This window comes from Phoca vitulina, unplaced genomic scaffold (genome assembly GCF_004348235.1).
Source record: "Phoca vitulina isolate PV1807 unplaced genomic scaffold, GSC_HSeal_1.0 scaffold35, whole genome shotgun sequence".
NCBI lineage: Eukaryota > Metazoa > Chordata > Mammalia > Carnivora > Phocidae > Phoca > Phoca vitulina.
In genome coordinates this window covers 15,869,123-15,876,664 of record NW_022589738.1, presented here as the reverse complement: position 1 = coordinate 15,876,664, position 7,542 = coordinate 15,869,123, and the positions used below count along the sequence as shown (strand labels likewise).

The 7,542-nt window shown below is 42.3% G+C and overlaps 1 pseudogene; it reads right to left on the bottom strand.

Annotated features, from left to right (window-relative positions):
* Positions 1–6,858: 6,858 nt before the first annotated feature.
* LOC116646028 lies at positions 6,859–7,300 on the bottom strand (annotated as a pseudogene).
* Positions 7,301–7,542: the final 242 nt, after the last annotated feature.

The window sequence follows — 7,542 nt, the reverse complement described above, 5'->3', positions numbered from 1 at the left end:
TTGCTCAGAGCAAAAATGAAAGCATACAAGCAAGCTCAGGCACGTTAAGTAACTTTCTCGAGGTCATTAAGTTGTTGGATATAGACTGGAACCCAGGCCGTCTTACTGTGAGGGCACAGTATTTTTTTCCACTGTGCGACCTATCCCATGATTCCTCCTCCATATCTCCTTTTCTCCTGTTTTCTGTCTTACTCAGAATTTGTTCTCAGACATCATGGGCCGTATTGCAAGGTCACCCGTACCTTCCTCAGTAGATAAGCTAGCAAATCTAGTCCAGAATTTTAAAATATATTGGGGCGCCTGGGTGACTCAGTCAGGTAAGCATCTGCCTTTAGCTCAGGTCATGATCCCAGGGTGCTGGGATCGAGCCCTGCGTGGGGGCTCCCTGCTCAGCGGGGCATCTGCTTCTCCCTCTCCCTCTGCCCCTTCCCTTCCTCTTGATTTCTCTCTCTCTCTTGCTCTGCTCTCTCTCTCTCAAATAAATAAATGCATTCTTAAAAAAATTTTTTTTAAATAAAATATAAAATATTCTCTTGAAATCAAACAACACACATCTGCCTCCTCCCTTGCCCAAGGTATTGGCTTGTGAAGGTAGAGGCCCAAACGAGACAAGTGTTGGAACATTAACAGAGAGCTTCTCTTATTGAGATCAGGCTGTTGGTTGTGGCCGAACATACTGCTTGTTAAAAACATTTCTCTCTGATTCTCTTTCGCTGTCTCTCTCTTTCTCTGTGCCTCATTTCTTGATTTCTTTCTCTCTTTCTCACTGTTTTTGACTCTTCATCCCTGTCTCTGTGTCATTTGGTCTGTATCTGGTTTTCACTTTCCTCTTTGCATATGTTTATTTTCTCTCCTGTTCCCCCCTTCCCCTTCCCCATCTCTTCTCCATCTCTCTCTCTTCTATATCGAGGTGTGGCCTCCAACTCTCGGTCTCTGCCTCAGCCTCTTTAGGAGTGTCTGTCTCTCTTGTATATCTTCTGTCTCTTGCTTTTTCTTTTTTTCTTGCTTGGTCATGTACAGCAGTTCACTAGGAACTCTTTTGCTTCTTGAAAGATCTTTAGGTCTTCTAAATTAAGTCATTTTGTTAAAAGATTTTCTCATAGGGGCGCCTGGGTGGCTCAGTCATTAAGCAACTGCCTTTGGCTCAGATCATGGTCCCAGGGTCCTGGGATCGAGTCCCACATCAGGCTCCCTGCTCCGCGGGAAGCCTGCTTCTCCCTCTCCCACTCCCCCTGCTTGTCTTCCCTCTCTCACTGTGTCTCTCTCTGTCAAATAAATAAATAAAATCTTTAAAAAAAAAAGAGTTTCTCATAATAACCATAACCAGAAGACAAATGATTAAATAGGAGATGAATATTTAATGATAAATCCCTGAATACTTCGTCTCGTCGAGCCCATTATGTTTTGGGCACCTTTAAAGCTCATTAGTTAATTCCTGCTGCATCTCTGTCAGATGGGCTTCTGCTTTAATCCTCCCCAGAGAAGACAGAAGTACAGCTGAGGCCCCTAAGCTTCCATAGGGGGGTGACCCTGCCACCTTTATTTACCTCCATACCTCAGAGCAGAGAGGTCAGCATACTACAGCCCTTGGGCCAAATTGGGCCTACTGCTTGTTTTTATATGAGTTAGGAGCTACGAATGCTGCTGACATTTTTAAAGGGTTTTAAGAAAAGGAGACATATAATATGTGGCAGAGACCGTACGTGTCCTGCAAAGCCTAGAATTCTTACTCTACTGCTTTACAGAAGCAGCTTGCTGGGGTGCCTGGGTGGTTAAGCATCCAACTCTTGGTTTCGGCTCAGGTCATGATCTCAGCGTCCTGGGATCGAGCCCTGTGTTGGGCTCCCTGCTCAGTGGGGGATCTGCTTCTCCCTCTCTCTTCTACTTGTGCGCACACGCTCTCTCTCAAACAAATAAATAAAATCTTAAAAAACAAAAGAAGCAGCTTGCTGAGTCCTGCTTTAGAGAATTTGGCATGGGAGTAGCCATACCCATGATTTCCTCAGGACATTCGAAGCACACTACCACTTTCTCCACACTCTCTTTGGTAGGTTTTCCAGAAAGCAGAGCCTGAAGCAGGGATGCTTGTGCAAGTAGGTTAGTAAAGGAGAATTCCCCAGTGAAACCTCAATGATTAAAGCAGTCAAGAAAGGGCAGATGAAGCCAGGCCAAGATGTGGCTTCAGAGGAAATCTAGGCTCAGCTCTGATCTCACAGGGAACTCTGTAATGTGAGGAATGCCATGGAATTGTCCCACCTTGGGGTCAGGGCCTGGGCTTTCATACCACAATATTAGTAGTAATGTGCCCATGCCCAGAAAAGGGGTCTGTGTAACCTCATGGGCCTCTTTGCACAAAGCGGTGCCTGGTAACCCAGGCCAGTTCTCGAGGGACAGGTGAGCTAGTACTCCTAGCACCATAGCCTGATGAAGGGCACTGGGACCCAGCAGTAACTGCCACACAAGTGACAGTGGGGAGGCTACTGTAACCTTATACCCCTGGTTGAGGCGCTGTAGCCTCCCTTGTATTCCGTAGAGGTCCTTGACTCTAAGCGGCTGCCTGGGATGGGCTCCCCCAATCTATCCGCAGATACACAGCCATGCCCAAGAGGGGGCATTAGACATGAGAGCATGTGAGGAGCCTGATCTGCCTTCTAGATTAAAGGATGAAGAGTGATGGATTCTGAGCTGGGCAGGGTCTGAAAGTCATCAGATCCGGGTGCCTGGGTGGCTCAGTCGGTTAAGCATCTGCCTTCAGCTCAGGTCATGATCCCAGGGTCCTAGGATCGAGCTCCACATCGGGCTCCTTTCCCCGCAGGGAGCTTGCTTCTCTGTGTGCTTCTGCCTGCCATTCCCCCTGCTTATGCTCTCTCTCTGTCAAATAAATAAATAGAATCTTTAAAAAAAAAAAGGTCATCAAATCTAGTACCCTCGTTTTAAAGGGAAGGACTGGGATGCCTGGGTGGCTCAATCAGTTAAGCATCCAACTCTTGGTTTCGGCTCAGGTCATGATCTCAGGGTCATGAGATGGAGTCCCACATCGGCTCCATGCTCTTCACGGAGTCTGCTTGAGATTCTCTCTTTCCCTCCCCCTCTGCCCCTCCCCCTGCTCACACTGTCTCTCAAATAAATAAATAAAATCTTAAAAAAAATAAAGAGAAGGGCAGATTTTACAAGGCCCCAGAGGTGGCAAGCAATTATATCTCTGTTTTCAAACTTCAAGTTTGTTTTCACAATCTACCATCCAGCTTGAGGCTTTGTGCCTAGCATCACAGCGTGCATGGTTAGTGCTTCTATGTTTAAGGGAAGGTGGGAAAAATTCTCAGTTAATTTTCTCTACCATTTAATTCATTCACCACTATCCTTATAACATGTGAAGTTATCCTCTATGTTGTCAAGTAATATGTTTTAATAAACTTTGTATTTTATTTTAATTATTTTTTTAAAGATTTTATTTATTTGAGAGAGAGAGTGTGTGTGTGTGCAAGAGAGGGGAGGGGCAAAGGGAGAGAATCTCAAGCAGACTCCCCGCTGAGTGCGAGCCTGATGAGGGGGCTTGATCTCAGGACCCTGAGATCATGAACTCAGCCAAAAAGAGTCAGACACTTAACAGATTGAGCCACCCAGGCACCCCCAAACTTTGTATTTTATTTTAGAGAGGTTTTAGATTTGCAGAATTACCATGTAGATAATGTAGATAGTTCCCATATACACCACATCTTTACCAGTGCTATTACCATCTGGCATTAATACAGTATTAATACATATATTTCTATATGTAAAGATCTGTATCTTTATTAAGCTGAAATTGGTTCATACTGATGTCTCCAGCTCTAAACCATTACCACATGACTCATTCTGGCTTCCTTCCCTGTAACCTCCCACTCCAACAGTGAGATTTGACTCCCATTGTCTGCCATCCAGTTAATTAACTGTTCAATTCCAGTATGAATATATGGTGTTTTCAGAATTGCTAACCTATACCCCCACAGGAACAGTTCTATCAACTGGAGTACAGTGGTTAAATATAGGTTCTTTTGCTTTTAGTCTTATAAACTCTACTCATTTTCAAGTTGACTTACATCAGCACCTTTTTATCCACTATCCAAAGTGAGGCTGTTCCAAAATTTTCTAATACATTGAGATTGTTTTGTCACATTCTGCACTGCATCCTGAGATCTCCTAGCTTCCTAAAGGTTTTTTTGTTTTTTGTTTTTTGGTGGTTTTTTTGCACACATTAGGCTTAGTCTGTGCTGTTAAGCCCTATGGGTTTTGACAAAAGCTTAATGTATTATTCTCACCATTACAGGGTCATATATTCTGTAAAAGGCAAAACTATAGAGACAGTTAAAACATTAGTGGTATCCAGGGATTTGGGCGAAGGGATATGAGGGTTGAATAGTTGAAGCATGATGTTTTTTTAGAGTAAGCCAGGAAGTGTTCTTTCTGTTTCTATTTTCTGGAAGAAACTGTATAAACTTGCTGTCATTTTCTCTAAGTATTTGATGCACTTCCCCATTGAAATCACCTAGGTCTGGTACTTTCTTTTTTGGAAATTAATTATTATTTCAAAATTTCATTAATAGATATAAGGCTGTCAAGTTAACTATTTCTCCTTCTGTGTGTTTTGGCAGTTTGTGTCTTTTAAAGAATTAGTCCATTGGTAGTTATCAAACTTGTGGGTAAAAGAAATGTTCTTAGTGTTCCTTTATTATCATTTGAATGTTCATGTGATTAGTGGTGAGGAACCCTCTTTCATTTTTGATATTGGTAATTTGGGTCTTCTCTCTTTTTTCATTGGTTAACCTCTCTATGGGTTTATTAATTTTATTGATCTTTTGGTTTCGCTGATTTTCTCTATTGGTTTCCTATTTTCAGTTTCACAGATTTCTACTCTAATTTTATTTTTTTCCTTACCACTTGCTTTAGGCTTAAATTGCTCTTCTTTGTCTTGTTTTCTAAGGCTTAAGCTGAACTTACTGATTTTAGGTCTTTCTTTTCTAATGTGTACTTGATGCTATAAATTTCCCTCTAAGCTCTGCTTTCGCTGCCTCTCACAAATTTTGAAAAGTTGTATTTTCATTTTCATTTAATTCAACATATTTTTATATTACATTCTTGAGATTTTTGTCTTTGACCCATTTGTTATTACAAAAGTGTTGCTTAATATCCAAATATTTTGAGATTTTCCAGGTGTCATCTTCTGTTGATTTCTCTTTTAAATTCCATTGTGGTCTGAGAACATACTTTGTATGATTTCTTTTTTGTTTTGTTTTGTTTTAATTTGTTAAGGTATATCTTATGGTCTAGAATGTGATCTATCTTAGGGGACATTCCTTGCAAGCTTGACAAGAATGTATGTTCCACTGATGTTGAAGAGAGTATTCTATTAATGTCAGTTAGATCAAGTTGATTGCTACGGCTGTTCAAGTCACCTATATCCTATTGATCTCCTATCCCCTTGACCTATCAAGTAGTAACAGAGGTGTTGAAGTCTCCAACTATAATACTGGATTTGTCTATTTCTCTTGTCACTTTGATCAGTTTTGGCCTCCTGCATTTTGGGTGCTCTGTTGTTATGTTCATACATATTTAGGATTGTTATGTCTTTTGGAGAATCGACTCCTTTGTTATTTTGTCTTCTTCTTTTTATGCCTGACAAATTCCCTTACTCTGAAGACTACTTTGTCTCAAATTAACATAGCTACTCTAGCTTTCTTTGATTAGTGTTGGTATAGTGTATTTTTTTCTCCTTATTTTTAAAGTACCACAGTCTGAATATTTAAAGTAGACTCCTTGTGCAGTTCTGCCCTTCCAAAAAAAGTCATTGCTTTTTTGTGTGCTTATTTTGTTTCTTGTTGTAAGGACTGGAGTGATGACTTCCAAGCTTTTTATAGGTCAGAGCTGAAACCAGAAGTCTTACTAATCTTTTAAAAATCAACATCTTCTTGGGGCACCTGGGTGGCTCAGTCAGTTAAGCGTCCGACTCTTGATTTTGGCTCAGGTCATGATCTCGGGGTCTTGAGATCGAGCACCAAGTCAGGCTCCGTGCTCAGCTTGGAGTCTGCTTATCCTTCTTCCTCAGCTCCTCCCCTGCTCTATTTCTCTGTCTCTGTCTCTCTTAAATAAATAAATAAATAAAATCTTAAAAAAAATCAACATCATCTTGCTATCTTCTTTCTCTCCAACCAGTATAAAAATCCTTCCCTTTTTTTCTCACAACCTCTTTGAGGGGGCTTCCTCAGCAGAGCTGTTTGACCTCTGGGAATACTGTTTTGTTCTTTATATCATAGCTGTTTGCCTCTTAAAATTCACAAAGGGCTGTAGCACCTCACTCTCTACCCAGAAATTCTACTAGTTCTTACACCTGGTCCAAACAATGATGTCAGTGTCACTCATGCCTCTGTGAAACATTCATACATACTTCCTTGTAGAGATTCCGCTGTGTTTTCTTTTGGTTTCCTTTGGAAGGGCTCTAGACTATCAGTCAAGTTGTATGAATCCCAACTCAGAAGCTAATTTAAATTCCTTCTCTTGGGGTCCTGAAGGGCATAAAAAGTAAGGGTCTAGAAATTTGGGTAGGTGAACATCCAATTTCAATGTTTCTAATAGTCAGGATATGATGGCTTGTGCCATCATAGTAGATGACAAATAACAGTATAGATTTTCACATAACCAGAGGTAAGGTGGGAGATAGTCCAGAGTTGGGCAGGCTGGGATTGGGCAACACCTCAAGAACACAGCGTAAAAAAATATCTTTCTACTCTATCAAACCTAGTGTGTTTTGCATCTTTGTTTCAAGATGGCTGCCCCATCTGCATCTCTCTCTCTCTCTCTTTCTTTTTCAGGCGGTTGACATCTTTACGCTTTGGAGGTGGGGGGAGGGTGCTCTGGAGCTCTTGGTAAGGCAGGCTGCTTCTTCTTTACCATCACAGGCTTCTGACTGTGCAAGATGGCTCTGGTTGTGCGAGTGGCGGCCATGCACAGATCTGGGCGGTACTTGTTCTTGCAGATCATGTGCCTGATGCTGCTGAGGGTGGCCTGGGCATTCTTGTTTATGGTGGTCCTCAAGTAGGTGCTGGTGGGTTTTTGCTGGTGGGATCTTGGCTTTATGACCACCACTACACCTTTGCCCTCAGCCCCAGGCTCCACGCCCACAGTCTAGCGGTGAATCAGCCCATTGCAGCAGAAGGAGTTGTGAGCCTTCAGGTTATTGGGGTCGGTACTGAACGTCTGCTTGTTCCTCTTCATCAGGAAGCTGGAGCAGTTCCGCAGGGACCATCCATTGCAGGTGGGCAGACATGGCGGCAGCTCCTCTCACTATGGCAGCCAAAGACGGAAAGGGCATTTATCATATAACAGGAAGGAAAAAGAAGTACCCCTATTAGCTCTTTGTTTATAACCAGTTATATCACATGGGCACCCCTTATGGAAGAGATACAGGAAATGAGTGTAGCCTTTCTAGGAAGTGTGCTATGGAGAAGGAGTTGAGGATGAATGTGAAGTAATGCATGGTGGCAGCCTCTGTCAACTGGCTGACCCAAG